Source organism: Elephantulus edwardii, unplaced genomic scaffold (genome assembly GCF_000299155.1).
Source record: "Elephantulus edwardii isolate Elephantulus edwardi_28Jun2011 unplaced genomic scaffold, EleEdw1.0 scaffold00109, whole genome shotgun sequence".
Taxonomy (NCBI): domain Eukaryota; kingdom Metazoa; phylum Chordata; class Mammalia; order Macroscelidea; family Macroscelididae; genus Elephantulus; species Elephantulus edwardii.
Window position 1 is genome coordinate 10,762,804 of NW_006399859.1, and position 18,302 is coordinate 10,781,105.

The window sequence follows — 18,302 nt, forward strand, 5'->3', positions numbered from 1 at the left end:
ATCAGGTGTTGGTCCCGCCCACTACTCCCTTCTGTGCATATGTCCCCACTCCTGCCCTGCTAGCATCCAGCTCAGTTCCCTCTCCTTGCCCCTCAAGCACCTACCACTCTCCTCTCCCTAGCCACGCCTAGTTTGATGGCTTAAGCCTCCACTTACCTCTGTCCACCCACTTCCTCTCTACTCCCCTGTGCTGAAACTGAGGAAGACATGAGGTGTTAGTTGCAGAAAGTCAAGGACTGTAGTCTTCAGTATGAACTGAAGCTCAATGTCAAGAAAACAAAGATTCTCACCACTGGGCCGTTGGTAGCTTCATGACAGATGAAGAAGAGATTGAGACTGTTAACAGCTTCAGCTTGTTTGTTTTCACAATTAACACTTTTGGCACCAGCAGTCAGGAAATCAAAAGGTGAATTGCATCGGGCAAATCTGCTGTCAGGCACCTCTCTAGAGTGCTTAAGAGCAACAGTGTCAGTCTGGAGACTAAGACACCCCTGATTCAGGCCATGGTCTTCATAATAACTTGCTATGCATCAGAGAGCTGGACAATGACTAAAGATGAGAGAAGAAGAATTGATGCCTTTGAGTTGTCGTGCTGGAGAAGAATGTTGAACATACCTTGGACTGCCAGGAGATCAAACATATCAGTCCTGGAGAGGTTAAAACCAAACTGCTCCCTGTAGGCAATGATTTTGAAGCTCCTCACATACTTTGATTAAATGTCCTTAGAGGACATCATGCTTGGAAGGGTAAAGGGATGATACATGAGAGGATGATCCAGGAAGAGATGGGATTATATTTGTTAGAGATGATGAGATTTGCTCAGGATAGGGTAGGATTCAGAGCTGTTGTACATAGGGAGGTCACTATGACTTGCAGGTGACTCAACAGCATATATTAACAGCCTCCTCTGCAATCAAATAAACATAAAAATTCAATGAGTTGATTCATAATTTATACATTGCCGGAGAGGAGATTGCCCATATTTCTCCCTATGTATCTCCTGCTTTGGTGGCCAAATAAGTAAGGAGTTGTGCGTTGTGTTGCTAACCCAAAGGCAGGTAATACTAATTCATGAGCTACTCTTCAAGAGAAAAATGAGCAACATGCTTCCATGGGATACAGAGAATCCGAAAACCTGCTGGATGGTCAGCTATGAGTCAGTTCCAACTCGATAGCACATAATAACAACCGCCAACCCATACTAATAACATTCAGAGGAAAACCACTTTTTTGCACTCAACAAAAAAATGTTTACTTCGGTGACATTATTATTAGATCATCCACATTTCAGTATCATCCTACATGCCGCACTAATTATGGTAAAATTTTAAAACCTATTATTAGTTTTTTATTCTTCTAGTAATAGTATATTAGTATTATTTTAGTATGGTATATTACTTTAGTATAGGTTTTTCTGTTTGTTTAGACAAATCTGGTATGTAGGATTTAAGATTGGAAATTTTCTACTATTGTTTGTTTAATACATACCATATTGATCAGGATGTGGCAGATGCAAGAAAGCTGTCCCAGGAACTAGGAATTGTGATTCTTTGAGCGTTTAATTTCAAGTTTTTCTATGTAATTGAGGAACCCTGGTGGACTAGTGGTGAGGAGATGTGCTGCTGTCCAAAGATATGTAGTTCATACCTTCCAACTGCTTCACAGGAGAGACAGTCAATCTCTCCTGTGTAATTCACAACCTCTGCAAACTGCTGCAGCGTCAGCTATGAGTTGGTACCAACTAGAGGGTATGTAACAACAAATATGTAATTGATTTGAACAGATACATGCAAAAATCATTCTGAAAAGACATTCTAGGTCAACAGAACTAACTTATTATTTGAGGGGTGGTTAATTGAGGAAACATAAACAAGGGACAACATGTAGGACAAATGCTGGTAGTCCTTATCCAAGCATTCTCAGGGAGAGGGAGTTCCAGCCCAATGACTGAATATTGAAAATTCATTGACAAGGGCACTTTGAGTGTGGGTGTGGACACAGGGATTACAGTGAATGAACTTCCAATGTTCACCCCTTAACATGATATGAGCATTCTTATTATGGTATTGATTTATCGGGTTTTAATAGCCTGTTCAATTATCCTAATGTTCCTAGTTCTGATTCCAGGCTCACCAGTCTAATAAGGGCCTTAATGGTTTATTTTACAAAAAGGATAATGGCCATGCTACGTGGATGTGTGTATACTTGTTACTCTTAATGTTCATTCCTTATTTACAGATTAATAAAGTAGCTTTTCTCATCTGATATGCTTTAGGCAGAATTATATGCTAAAATATGAATTTTCTTTTATTTCCTTCTTCCTTACATTTCAGAAGGTAATGAGCCTTTACAATTCCTTACCAGAGATTCTGGAAGGCCAGAAAAAGGGAAGCCTTTCAAATCTTTTCTCACGATTTAGAAAAACAAGGCAGACTGATCAGACAATTCTAGGTGTTCTGGGGGATAGAAGAGAAAGGGTCTTAGGTAAGTCAGATACTTCTATAGAAAATTTCAGGAGGCTGAGGAGATGGAGCAATGAGAGTCTGGAAAGATAGCAAGACCTCAGAGGAAGTTCACTAGATGGACTAACCAGGGAAAGCCTGATCCTAAGTACAGTGAACCAAGCATCACAAAAGCTATGATCACTGTCATAGGAGAACCCTTTACACTAGAACAATGGATGTCTGGCCATTAACAAGACAAATGATGTCTGAGTTAGTGATTGTATTTCACTTTTAGCAGTCTTGTGAACTAAGTTAATGTGAATCCATGCTTGTTGTTGTTATGTGCCATCGAGTCATGTTAAGTTTACTAATAAGGTGTCTTAATTTGAAAAGCTGAAGACCAGCTCCTTTATCTAGGGAACTCTGATGGCTTAGTGGCAAGGAGTTGTATAAATAACCCGAAGACACATGGTTCAAATCCACCAATGGCTTTGCAGCAGAAAGATGAGCAATCTCTTCCCATGCAATTTCCTACCTCTGAAAACCAGCTCAACAGTTGTTGTTGTTGTTGTTGTTGTTGTTGTTGTTGTTGTTGTATACTATCGAGTTGGAACCGACACATAGCTGACCCTCCAGCAACTGGGTGCCTTTAGGATTGCAGTGCAGCTTCTTGCCACTAGACCACCAGAACTCCACAGTACACAACACAGTACACCAGCACAACAATACATAACAATAAAAGTCTATAATAATAAGTTGTTTATTGTTATGTGCCGTTGAGGCACTTGTGACTCATAGTGACCCTATGTACAACATCTCTGAACCCTGCTCTATCCTGAGACAATCTTATTGTCTCTGACACACCTACCCCCATTATTCCAGTTACTGAATCAATTAATCTCATCCAGGATTTTCCTCTCTGGTGCTCTCTCTCCACCCTCCAACACATGGCATCCCTCTCCAAGAACTGGTCCCTCCTTACAACATGCCCAAAGTACATCGGATGGAGTTCTGTGCAATCCTGTAAAATCCTCTTGGAAATGTATTATTTGGCCTTCTTGAAACAGTGCATATGTGGATATATAGATAAACACACACACACACACACACACACACATCTTTGCTTTCATCATATTTTGAAAGAATTATTCTTAAATGAATTTCTACAATTTCTAACAAGCTCCAAATGTTTAAGCTACTATTCTATATAACTTATAAAGGAAAATTTTGTTAAAATAAACCTTAATACACACATTCATAAGGTTTGATTATAGCACACACCTAAAATTTATTTCTAAAGCTGAAGATTCAAACCTGATTTGAATACTGAAGAATTCTATAGACAAAATCTTGAATGATTCAGGAAGCATCAAAAAAAGATGGCAAGAGTACACATGGTGATGGCAACAAAAAGAATTAGTCAACACTGAGAAAACTGAGGAAGCAGTATATAATTGAGAACCAATAATTAAAAAGGAAGAAGTCCAAGCTGCATCACAGAAACTGGCAAAAGTAAGGCTCCGGGAATTGATGGGATACCAACTGGAGTGTTTCAACCACCAAAAGCAGTTCCAGACTTCTTATCTACTGTATCAAGAAATTTGGAAGACAGCTACCTGGTCAATTGATTGGAAGAGATCCATTTTTCTCATTCCTGTGGGGGGAAAGTAATCCAATAGAATGCAGAAATTATAAAAAAGATATCATTAATGTCACACCAGTATAAACTCTGCTGAAGAGTATTTAAAAACACTGATAGTAGGACTTTTGAAAACAGCTTTTCTATTGTCTTAACCCTTTCTGAGCGCATGGCCTCTAGCTGCCCCAACTGCAGGAACCTGGTTTACTTCTGGTCAGCATCTTCAGCTGTAATGCCAACAAAAAAGGGAAAGCCCATCTCTGTAGAGAGATTGTGGTGAATCATAGCCTGCCTGGAGATGAAACCAGAGTTAAAGGTTTTATTTGCTGGATGATTGAAGGAAGAGTTGATTTGTGACTGCTGTGAGACAAAGCTTGCTGATGGTTGAGGAAACCAGGGGCTTCTTGTATTTGTGTTGCTTGACTGATCCTGGACTTTCACTTTGTAATATACTTTACCTTCCTCTTCTCCCCAAAACCTGGTTCCCTAATAAACCTCACACTTTTCCAACAAATTTCAGACCAGATGATTTGTAGAAGTATCTGAAGGGGTGTGGCGAGCATGTCAGATCTTACAGGGATCTGTTTTATACTGTGAATATCATTGTTGAGGACAGTTCTCCTTTTACAAACACCTATAGGTTTACTCAAAACCTGTAAATTTACCCAAAACCATATCAACAGAAAATTGCCAGAAATTCAAGCTGGACTCAGAAGAAAAAGATCATTGCTGGTGTCATGAAATCATTGCTTGGTCAGATACAGAGAACATCAGAAAGATATTTATGTTTATTAACTGTATAAAAGTATTCAACTATGTGTGTGGATCATAACAAATTATAGCTAACTTTGAGAAGAATGAGAATCTCAGGACACTTAATTGTGCTCATATGAAACCTATACATAGACCAAGAAGCAGTTATTAGAACAAGGAAATAATATGGTTTAAATCAGGAAAGATATGTATCAGTGTTTATCCTTTTACCATATCAATTCAATCTGTATGCTGAGCAAAAAAATCCAAAAACCTCAATGAGATGCATAATGTGGAGTCAAGATTGCAAGAAAGTGCATCACCAACCTGTGTGATGCACAGGACACAAAGTTGCTTGCTGTTAAGTATAGAGAGCTTGAAGTACCTACTGAAGAGCAAAAGCTTTAGCCTATGTCGCTGTCAGTTCGCCGGCAACTTAATAGTGATACCCTGATGGCGGTAAGCACAACGGAGATACACCACTCTGGGAAAGGATCAGCGAGTCAATCCAGCTCAATTTTATTGGGATCTGCAGCGCACTTATATACAATCAGGTAAACAGGATGACAGGATAGGGTGGGCTTACAGACATGGGACATGCAGATTTGTTAGGAGAACCTCAGCATCTTGTGGACCACTCCCAGCTCAACAGATGCGGCAGCCAACTTCCCAGGTGGTGAGCTTTCTCTAGCCAGGACAGCCACACACAGGAGAGCTTTCTCTATTCCGTATTAAAGGCCATTGGGAGGTTTGCACTTATCTGGAGCTTAGGCGATCTGTCCTGGCCAGAGGCCCTCCCTTCCTCCCCAACATTCCGCAACAATATGGACTACACCTCAACATTAAGAAAACAAAAATTCTCACAATCACCAATAAGTAACATCATGATAAATGGGGGGAAAAACAAAGATTGAAGTTGTTTAGAATTTCATTTAGCTTGGATCCACAGTCAACATCAATGGAATTTACTCAAGTAAATTCCTGCTCATAGCTATACTCCATCAAGTTTCTAAGACTTTAAATATTTATGAGAGGAGACAGTTCATCTTTCTCCCACACACTGCTTGGTGGATTTGAACTGCCAATCTCATAGAAGTCTGGCACATTACCACCATATCACCAGGGAAGCAGCAGTCAAGAAATCAAAAGATTTTTATTATACTGTGAAAACCTGTTTTCAGTCTTCTTGTATTTACAATCCATTCTGTTAAGATTACTAGCAGACTAGTTGCAAAAAGTTTAAAGTTAACAAAATGTTTGATCTGCTGTACCACTCCATGATTTCTGACATCAACTGTTCCTACTTTGTTCCATTTCACCCCACTCCTCTACATCCCTTGGGTTCTGTGGTTCACTGGAAGGTCTCATAAAAACTCAAACTCATCAGGGAAATGACTTACGCAACTGAGTGATGCAAGCAGTGTTACAGAGACTGGTGAGTGATGAGCTGGATCCTGTAGACTGTCAGTTATGGGACAGATGGATGCTGTGTCCCAGAAGAATGAGCGTTCGAAAAGAGAGCCAACATAGGTCTTCTATGAGCTTCTAGAGGCTTATAGTAGAGTATGGCTTGTATCCTAGCCTAATCCTATCTCCTTAATGCAATAAATACTTCATCACAAAATAAAAAAATAATCAATGGCCAGAAGTGCTTAAAGTGCTAAAGAGCAAGAAAGTCCCTTTGAAACTAAGGTGCATCTGACTCAAGTCACGACATTTTCAGTCATTTCAGATGCATGTGCAGAGAGTTCTTATGACAAAGTCTGAAGGAGTTGTGCTGATAACTCAAAGGTTAGCCTCTTGTCAATGACTCCACAAGCCACTCCAAAGGAGAAAGATGGGCAATCTCTCATGCAGTTTACACCTTGATTTTTTTTTTTTGGGGCCGGTCATTCGTAGTGCATCCTTCCGTGTACCTGGTTGGATCCTATTTCCCTCAGCAGTTTTCCTTTCTTTTCTTTTTTTTTGGGGGGGGGGGCTTGTTCACAGTTTAATCCAATGAAAACCTTTCCTTCCATTGAAAACTTGCTGTTGTTGAGTTGATTTCAACTCATGACAAAGCCATGTGCTACAGAGTAGAAAGAGGATCCATCTAGAATTCTGGGTTGTAATCTTTAAGGAAGATGAAAGAAAGAGAAGAAGACCCTCCACAAGATGGATTGCCAAGTGACTGCAACAATGGGCTTGAGCATGTTGGAGATGGTGATGATGGTGCAAGAGAGGGCAAGGTTCCTCTGATCAGTTGTTTATAGGGTTGCTATGAGTCATAGTCAATTGAACAGCACATAACAACGCTCATAGGTGTGTAGTCTTCAATATGGATTGAAGCTCAATATCAAGAAGACAAAGATTCTCGCCATTGGCCAACTGGCAGCACCATGATAGGTAGAGAAAAGATTGAGAGTGTTAACAACTTCAGGATGCTCAGTTGCCACCAGCTGTCAGGAAATTAAAAAAAAATTGCATTAGGGAAATCTGCTGTCAAGGACCTCTCCAAAGGGCTAAAGAGCAATGATGTCAGTCTAGAGACTAAGATGCACCTGATTCAGGCCATGGTCTTCACAATTACATGCTATGCAGCAGACAGCTGGACAATGACTAAGGCTGAGAAATTAATGCCTTTGAGTTGTGATGCTGGAGTGTTCAATATTCTTGAGCGTAAATAAACAAGTCTGTCTTGGAAAGGGTAAACCCATTTTCTCCTTTGAGGCAAGGATTTGAAGCTCTGTCTCACATACTTTGGGCATTGTGACCAGATGGGACCAGTCCTTGGAGAAGGACATCATGCTTGGAAAGATGAAGGAACACAACAGGAGAGGAAGACCCTGGATGAGATGGATTGATACAGTAACTGGGGTAAGGGAATAGGTGTGTCAGAGACAGTAATATTGGCTCAGAATAGGGTAAGATTCAGAGCTATTGTGCATAGGATTGCTATGAGTTAAAGGCAACTAGATGGCATATGACAACAAAAATTGTAATGATGTAATTTTTTTCCTATTAGGCCTTTATATATTCCTTTTACTGAAATATCTTTTACTAATTTTTAACTGATGATTTACATGTTTATTTTTTAGAGTTATTTATATATTCTATATATAGGTCTTTTGTCAAATAATTGGTTGCCAAATAAATTCTCCCAGTTTATGCCACTTCTTTTCAATAGTAAATCTTTTTTTTAAAATTTTACTGGGAAAAAACATGTTGGGGATACAAGGAGGTGAGGGGTGGGAGCAGAAAAGTGAGGATGGACAGGGATGAAAATTGCAGGGATGCAGTTGCAGGGTTTCACAATTTGGTTGGTGGGGGGAGCAGGTGAAAGATATGAAACGGATCCAGTGGGGACCAGATGTTACAGGGCAATGGTAAGCATGTCTTATTCACTTGTGGGTTCCTCCTCATTTGGGAACTGGGCACAGACTCTCTGGCTTCTTCATGCTGAACAGGGGTGTTGATGTGAAGGGAAAGGGAGCACACTTTATTACCTTACTGGTGGTCTTGTGTTAAAGCTGTTTACCTTCTTGTTCTGTTAGAAGATATTTTCCTGACATTTACTCCCCTCTGGAGTCCCAGGTGGGTCCAGTTGGGATGGTTGACTGAACCCTGAGGCTCCATCCTCATTTGCTTCCTTAGCTGGCAGTTATATTTCCTCTTTGTCTCTGGAACTGGTCTGGAGTAAAACCCAGTAACCTATAGAAAAGGGAGCAAACCTAGAGAGAACAAACTTGTGAGTTACAAATAGAAGGGCTTTGGGGATGTTACTTACAGTGTACTGGAGGAAAGGGTGGAGGAAAGTAGTCTAGATAAAATTCTCTGTACACCCTAAGCAGTTTTTCCTACCCAGGGGTCAGATGGCACAACCTGAGGGCTGAGGAGCTCACCCCAAGGGCCGGCTCACCCCAAGGGCCAGGTCACCCCAAGGGCCAAACACGGCTCACCTCGGGGGCTGAGAACAGCTCGACCCGGGGGCCAAGAATGGCTGGCTGGCACACTCCCCCACCAAAGTCCCCCCCCCAAGTCCGGACCCCACACCTCACCAAAGACCATGTGGCCAGGGACAGTGTCCCCAATTCCAGCACCATCACTTTTATCCCCCCCTCCAAGAAGTGGTCATACATTTGAAGTAAGTGTCACTGCCCTCCCCCTTTATAAATGGAGAAGGGAACCTGAAAGTGGTGAACAGACTCCCCCCAGGTCTAAACAGTTCTTGGCAGAGGCTTTCAACAGATCAAAATATGTGGTGCATTTAGGATGTGTTGCCACTGTTAAATGTTGTCAAGTCGTAGACAGCTCACAGTGACTTTCATCAATCCATTGTATTGGTGATCTTCCTCTCTGGCCTGCCCAAGGAAACCCCAACCTGCTGCTGCATCTCCCACTGCCACCATCTTGGCTCCAAGAATTCTCCCCAGAATAAGTCCACTCTGTGGTATGGCGGCTCCACTGCACCAGCCTGGGGGGTGGGGGGTGGAAGGCGGGGGGTGGGGGTGGCTACCACCCATTCTAGGTGAGAAGATCCCTGGGGTCTGGTGGTGGGAACCTCATGGAGCTGTAGTGGTGCAGGCTTGGCAGCAGGGGGCTAGGAGCTGCAGGACTCACCCATTCCTCCCTGGGAATCCTTGATCTCCTGCTGTTGGGCCTCAATCCACACCAAAGACCAGTTATCAACTCTTTGACTGTTCAATTATCAATAAACAGAGGTCTGTAGAAGGCCATGGTGGCCCTCCTCTATGTGGTCCACTGCTCCTGCAGCTTGCCACGCTGTTTCTGCCACCGCCGCTGCCGCCATCTTTTGCAGAAATAGTTTCATATTTTAAGTTAGATTTCTCTTGTATAAATTGTCCTTTTGTTCACAAAGATTTTCTCCTGTGTTCTTATCTATAAGTTTTATGTTATGTGCTGTCAATTCAGAACTGATGGATAGCTAACCCTCCAGTGGGTTTTCAGAGGCTGTAAGTTACACAGGAGAATTGTCCATCTTTTCCCTACAGAATAGCTGGTGGATTTTTGTTGGCAAGGAAATTCCCCACCCACCAAGCTACCAGAGTTCTGTAAGTTTTATGGTCTGACATATTTACGTTAAAATTTATGATCCATTTTAATTTATTTTAATAGAAAATTTAAGGCTTGTGTTGAGATCCATGCACATATAATTTTTACCATGAATATTCAGTTGTTACAGCATCAACTATTGAAAACCATATTCCTCAGCTGAAGTGCCCTTCTACCTTTGTAACAATATTAGTCAACCTTATTCATGGAGATCTATTTCTGAATTTTATATTCTCCTTCATTGATCTATATGTAAATCTTTCTGCCAACATCACATTATATTTTCACTAGTATAATCTTAGCATGTAAGATCCATTTAAAAAAATCCTTTAAATGAATCCTTTAAATGAATAAGCAAAATGTGGTAAATACATGTTATTGCTGTTATGTGCAGTCTAGTTGCCTGCAACTCATAGCAACCTATGTACAATAGCCCTAAATCCTGTTCTATCCTGTGCCAACCTTAATTGTTTCTGACACACCTAACCCCATTGCCCTAGTCACTAAATCAATCCATCTCATTGAGGGTCTTCCTCTCTTAAGCTGTCCCTCCACGCTCTCAAGCGTGACATCCCTCTGTTAGCATGTATTAGAACTCAATTTCTTTTTATGGGTGAATAATACACTTTGTTGTTATTGTTAGGTGCTGTTGAGTCGTAGACAACTCGTAGCAACCCTATGAATGAAAGACCTGAACACTGTTTTTAGAGTTTCCGGAGGTAAGGCATTTCGGAAGCGGATGTCACTCCTGCTTCCAAGCTTTGTTTAATCGGGAAGCTCCACCAAACACTGCCCACCATGGGTAACCATTATCACGTTAGGCACATCAGTTTCACAGTGTTTAGCATCATAGCACCCACAAGTTACCTCTGTACAGCAATGCACAGACCAGTGCTACACCACTTAGAAGAATGTTTGACAAACAAACCAATTTAAACCAGGCTTGAGGGCTGCAGATTAAAATCACCCACCTTGTGCTTAGTAGCACAACTTTCTGTCTACTAGGCCAACATAACTCTCTCTAAGTTGTTGCTGTTATTGTTGTTAGGTGCCGTCAAGTTGTAGATGACTCATAGCAACTCTATGAACGAAAGACCTGAGCACTGTTAACAGAGTTTTTGGAGGCAAGCCATTTTGGAAGTGGATGCCACTCCTGCTTCCAGGCTTTCAAAATGCATTACAGCCTCATGCTGCTGACCAAAAGGCTTTTTGACTAGGAGGCCGTATTTCCACTGTAATGCTCACCAATCTTGGCCACCAAGCTCCTGTAGAACCAGCTCCTGCATATGGCTTTTAAAATGGATCCCAGCCTCATGCTGCTAACCAAAAGGCTTTTTAACTAGGAGTCTGTATCCCCTTCTTTCACTCCCCTTAACATACAACAAAATATTACTCATCTATAAAGTGAAATTGAGTTATAATACATGTTAACATGGTTATCACATATATTAGCCCTTAAAACATTAAGCTGGGAGAAATAATTCAGACACAAAAGAATGACTATAATAACAACCCTGTTATGTGCAATATCTAAAATAAACAAATGAATAGAGACAAAAGTTTATTAGTTATTACTAGGAACTGGAGAAAGGGGTAATTTGCAAATGAGTACAGAAAGAATACTGAGTTTCTATTTGGTGTTAAGAAAAACTTTTAGAAAAGGATAGAGCAATTGGTTGCAAGACACAATGAATGTAGCAAATATTAATAGATTGTAATCTATTAACCTAAAAATGATGAAAATTATAAATTTCTTGTTATATGCATTTCACTATGATAAAAAAAAAAGCTACTGTGTTGGTGTTTTTAGTATTTATGCATACTAGGCATTGTTTTGAGTACTTCACAAGTCCCTTTAATCCTCACAAAATATTATGAAGTAATATTTAGAGCTATTTTCTAGATGAAATAATGGAATACATAATCATTAGCGACTCAGTCATTAGTTGAAAGGCCCTTTGAAGCCTAGTGCTAACCACAGTGCTTCATTGCCTCTCTCTGAATTGAACAGCTTTTTACCTTCTCACATGCAATAGAAATGCTTTTATTGGACTCTGTATTGATATTTTTCCATCTACTTACGTTGTAGGACATGATAAGAAATAGCTCTGTGACACTTACTGCACTGACTACTGTAGACAAGTTGATAAGGATGTGGTTCACTGTGTCACATGGTGTCCTTTTTTAGGAGGATATAGATGAGGAAAAGGTCTCAGCTCTTAGTACCGGGAATAGATGCATTTCTCCAGAGTAAGTGGTTTGTTTTTATCTCTTGGACATTGTGAAATTGTATAAATGATTACATTTTCCATTCTGTGCTGGCTGCTAAAAAGCTCAGAACCAAAATTTCAGCCTATCTTTGTCTACAGTACTGGATCTAATATTAATTCTGACTTCATCTTATTTTTTCCTGCCCTAATTTTCTCTTTTTCTTTATGTGCTCTCTAACCTATTTTTGTAGATAAAAATAAAATACACAAGTCACATAATGTAAAAAGTAAAATATAAGATTTTTTAATTGAGATGTTAATTAAACTTTATAGATGACATGGATTTCCATTCATTCATTGTTGCACATTTTCCTCCCTGCAGACTCCTCCCATCCAGCTTGCTTTTTCTTTAAAAAAAATTTTTTTAATTGTTATACAATTCTCCCCCACATCCAAGTCCACTGTATTATTTTTACTTCAGTGTTTTTATTATACCCCTGGAAATATTGCTTATAAATGAGCAACTTGGTGTACGCAATCTACCTCATGCAAAAATTTTGTTTTCCCTTAGGTTAATAATGTCTTTATTTAACTTCCAACTTGATGCAAAAGTTGTCAGTCTTGCTTCAGCCCCTCTGACAGGACTGTAAGTCACCTGTTCTAGTCACCTATTCTGTTGTTTTTTCCACAGCAACATCTCTTCCGGATGTCATCTGAAGCTTTCCTCCTCAGATCCTGATTGCTGGTTGTTCTCTCACCTAGCTGCCTGACTGTCACTGTGAGATGCCTTTTTCATTATTTTAAGAATTCCTTCTGTATCACTCTTTTGTTGGATCTCCTGTTTCCTAGACATCTTTCTTTTGATTTACTCATTTGTTTTGTGAAATTCATCCTACAATAATTTCTTGGAAAAAACAACAACAACAACAACAAAACCCCAACATCATGAGAGGTAAATTTATTTTGGCACTTGGTATGTCTAAAAATATCTTTGTTTTACCACCATACTTTCCTCTGAGAATAGAGTTACAGGTAGGAAATAATTTTCTCTCTGAATTTTAAAGGCCTTGTTCTTTTGTTATCTAACTTTCCATGGACTCTTACTGAAACATTTGACACTCCCACTTCCTAAGGCATTTGGGTTGCTTTGTTTTTGTCCTCTTCAGAAGTTTTCACTATCTTCTTTTCACTCCTATTCTATATGGAAAAAGAATCTTTAAAAAAAAAAATCGTTCTTTATCCACCATGTGGAATGAACTTTAGCAAAGCAGGACTTATAAAACTGAAAACATATTTTCTTCCATTTTGAGAAATTATCATGTAGTCCATACAGAGTGGTGTTACTAGCACAAAGGCAGTGATGTACCTCTCCAGTGGTTCACATCCACCAGTGGCTCCATGGGAGAAAGATAAGGACTCTTCTGAACGATTTCTAGTCTCAGAAACCCAAATGAAGAGTCAGATATGAGTCAGTTCCATCTTCATAGCAAAGAGGGAGAGAGCTTCTTATATAACTGCCACCCATTTTTTTTCTGCTTTTCCTTCTAAAAACTGCTGATTTTGCTATTAGGTAACTTGAATTAATCTTCTAGCTTTTTCTTTTACATTTTATATTTATGGAAGATTTTCTTAGCATTATCATCTAATTCTTATATTGAATTTTATGCTTCTGTTTTCATTCCCCCATTAACTGTTTCCTAGTTCTCTGAATTTTCCTCTCTTGCTTTTTATTTACTTTTGTTTTAAAATATCACCCAAGTACCCAATAAAAAACAAATGGATAGAGAAACTGTGGTACATCCACACAATGGAATGTTATACAGCATTGAAAAACAGTTAATGTGCAAAACATTGCACAACATAGATGAGTCTGGGAAACATTATGCTAAGTTAGATATCTCTGTCACAAAAGGATAAATACTGCATAAGTATATATTTTGGTTGGAAAATCCAGTCCATGGAAAACTCCCTGTTCTTATTTCATGAATGCAATTTTTTCTTTAAATCCCTAAGAAAAATACATACTTTTTTTTTAAGGTGGATCTTCTATTTCCTACATTTTATTCTTCTTCTGGATTCTTGTAGCTTGTTTGTATTTCAAATTAGTGGCTTTTCATAAATTACTGTCTCCTCGTTTAAGAATGAAATAGTTAAATGCTTTCTATAAATGGACAGAGCTTAATGATTATTTGTCTTCATAATTGGTCAAAGTGTTTTGGGGATGGACCCTTCAAATGCCATTATGTGAAAATCCTTTCTCTTGGACAGACTCAGTCCCCCTCAGAGAAATCCTCTTGCCTGGGATTTTGTAAACCAGGGCTGAAGGGATTTGGATGGTGTGGAGATTTCTCCTCCTTTTATTCAGTATGCAAACTTCCACTTAACTCCTTCATTTTTAGCTGTGTCTGGTATACCAGACCCAGAGATTTTGACTGGACCTTTTGAGTGACTAAACCTCAAAATTTCTTCCATAGTGATGAGCTTTATTGAAAATTGTTTGTTATAAAGACTTCCAAAGAATCTTCTATTTCCATGTCTATTTAAAATCATAATTCAGAAGTTTTAGATAGGCATGGAAAGGAAATTAAGTCAGAGACAATGACCTGTTTACACTTGTCTCTAGGGAATGTTTGCTGTCAAGTGGGTAGATATCTCAGAAGGCTCCAGATCCTTGGTTCTCCAAAACCTGACGTCAATTGGAACTCACAGAGACTAACATTTGATCTGGCTGAAGAATGTTTATGAAGACATAAGGGAATGGAAGCTTAGATGCAGCATAAACACTGCAACAAACTTGAAAATAAAAGAAAATAAAAACTTGAAAAAATTAATTAAAACTGATGTTTCTTTTTTCTTTTCCCAGGGTTCTGTAGTACAATTTCTCTTCCTTCCTTCGACTCTCTCTTATTTGTACTATCAATTTGAATTCTTCTCTACTTTCCAGCTCCTAAAAATAATCTTTAGTGGGATTTTGCTTGCATATGATACTAGTGATATTGTACACTAATTTCCACTGTCTGTTGAGTCAACCTTTTTTGGAATGGGAATAAATATTCATCTCTTTCAATTAGTTGTCCAGGTAATTATCCTGCAGATTTCTTGGCACAACCTGGTGAGCACATCCAGGGCAGCATCTGTTTGTTAAAATATGTCAACTGCCGCTTCAATGACTTAGATCCTCCCAAAAGAGCTGTGGGTGAGCATTAACATTACTGGTAAGTATTTTCATTTTCTCCTGAACACAAGAGCCTACTATTTGGTCCTAAAAGCCTTGTGAGGTCCCAGCTCTTCTCACTGTTTCTTAGTTGTTGGAATTGACGGAAAACCTCATAAGCAGTTCCTTACTTCACCTCTGCTTTGCATGAGGACTTCCAAGCTGTAAAACAACCCACTGGTAGATGGAATTTGGTCCTGGACTTAAGAACAATAAATGACATAGCTGAGCCTCTACATCTTGTGGTTCCTAACCTCTACACTATAATAGACAAAGTGCTAGTCAATAGACCTTTTCTTTTAAGAACTACCTTCCCTCTGTAACTTGATTTGTGCCACTATTAGAACCTCTACTTGGAATATTATTGCTTTTTAATTTTTGACTCATGTACTTTTAACTTGTTAGTTAAATTTGTGTCTTCTAGGCTGCAACACTTCCATGATACATCTTCAAGGATATGAACAAGTACGGCTAAGCACAATTGATAACAGTGCATCTAAATTCCAAAATCAATCCCCACAATAGTCTGTGTGTTTCCTATTGCCAAGGGGCCCTTTAGAGTAGTGAGAGAATATCTTCACCCTGAAACCTACAGCGTGCCTTTTCAGCAGGAAGTAGCTAAGAGAATACGCCATCCCCTTTTCCTTATGAATCAGGGTGAAGTCTCTCTCAGGGAGGAGTGATAGGGAATGGCAGAGGACACACTGACAAAGGAGATTAATCAGAACTGGCTTTGACAAGCACTGTGGCAATTGGACAATTAATTAAAACAGACTTTCAAGGGGGAGGAAGAGGAATGAACGGGAGGGGAGGGTAGAGAAAATAGTGCAACAATGAATGAATGGAAACAAAAAATCTCTGTAAATGTTCATTAAAATTAATAAAGTTTAATAAAAATATGTCAACTGCACCACAACAAGATAAAAGTAAAGAACCCAATTGAAAATGGGCACAGGATATGAACAGACACTTCACCAAGGAATACATTCAGATGGCAAACAAACACATGAAGAAATGTTCAAAATCCCTAGCTCAAAGAGAGATGCAAATCAAAACAACTACAAGATATCATCTCATCTCAGTAAGAAAAGCAAAATTTAACAGAACAACAAGCAACAAATGCTGGTGAGGTTGTGAAGAAACTGGAACCCTTATTCACTGTTGGTGGAAGTGTAAAATGGTTCAACCACTATGGAAGGCTGTATGACGCTTTCTCAAAAAGTTGCAAAGAGAGATACCATTTGACCCAGCAATTCCAATACTAGGAATTCAACCCTAAAGAAACCATAACTACCACCCAAGCAGATATATGCACACCCATGTTTATTGTGGCTTTGTTCACAACAGCAAAGATTTGGAAACAACCTAAGTAACAATAAATGAATGAATGGATATAGAAGCTGTGGTATAACCATGCAATGGAATACTACGTTGCACTGAAAAACAAAGAACTCATGAAATATTATACAAAATGGGTGACCCTGGAGGACATTATGCTGCATGAAATATCTCAGTCACAAAAGGACAAATATTGCATAGTGCCACTGCTGTGAAACAAGACTGACATTTGGTTAGGGGGAGACTGAGATAGATTGGATAAATTATGTATAGTGCATCGAAACAGGGATATATGTTTAGGTATTATTGTCATGACAGGAGTCCAGAACAAAGGCTGTGTAGTGAAGTGGACTTGGGGGAAGGGATTGTATAACAATGAAAGAATTTTTCTTTTACTTTTCAAAGAGAAGAGCAAACTGGGGGTGAGGTTGGGTAGGGAGAGAAGTGCAACAATAAATGAATGGAAATTCAAAGTCTCTGTAAACTTTCATTAAAATTAATTAAAAAAATGTCAATTGGTATTCCATCAATTCCTAGGGCCTTGTTTTTGCCAATTCATTCAGAGCAGCTTGAAGCATCCTCCTTCATCACCACTGCCACTTGATCATATGTTATTTCCTGAAGTAGTTCTGTGTAAGCCAGTTCTTTTTGGTACAGTGACTCTGTGTGCTCCTTCCATTTTCTTTTAATGCTTCCTGCATCATTCAATATTCTGCCCATAGCACCTTTAAGTATTTCAACTCAAAGCTTGAATTTGTTCTTTAGTTCCTTCAGCTTAAAAATATACCAAGTGAGTTTGGCCCTTTTGATTTTCCAACTCCAGCTGTTCGCACATATCATCATAATACTTTGCTTTGTCTTACCAAGCCACCCTTTGAAATCTTCTGTTCAGCTGTTTATAGTCCTGTTTTTTTTTCTTTCCTTTGCTTTGGCTTCTCAATGTTCCAGTATAATATTTAGAGTCATTTCTCGCATCCATCTCAGTCTTTTCTTCTTCCTCTGTCTTTGTAATGACCATTTGTATTTTTTCCTGGTATTCTTTATATCCTCCCACAGCTCATCTGGTCTCCATTCATTAGTGTTTAAGGTCTCAAATTTGTCCCTGAGAAAGCTTTTAAATTCAAGTGAGATAGACTCGGTCAAATTTTGGTTCCTGTGAATCTGATTTAACCTTCTTTAGTTTGAACTTGCATATGAGTAGGTGATAATATGTTCCACAATCAGCACCTGGCTTAGTTTTCACAGCTAATATTGAGCTTCTCCAGCCATTATTTTCATATATGTAAATTATCTGGTTCCTGTACAATTAAGTAAAATCTATGTATAGTCTGCTTTTATATTTCTTCTAAAAGCTATTTGCAATGAATAAACCATTGATTGTGCAAATTTCTATCATTCCATCTCCAGCCTCATTTCTGTCACAAAGGCCATGTTTTTCGACTAATAATCCTTATTCCTTGTTCCCAGCTTTTGAATTCCAGTCACTCATTATAATGCATCTTGGTTGCATGGTCGATTGATTTCTGACTGAGAAAATTGGTAGATATCATTTATTTCTTCCTCTTTGGGTCTGGTTGTTGTTGCATGTACTTGAATGATAGTGGTATTCCCCAAATTTCCTTTTATGCATATGGATATTATCCTGTTGCTCA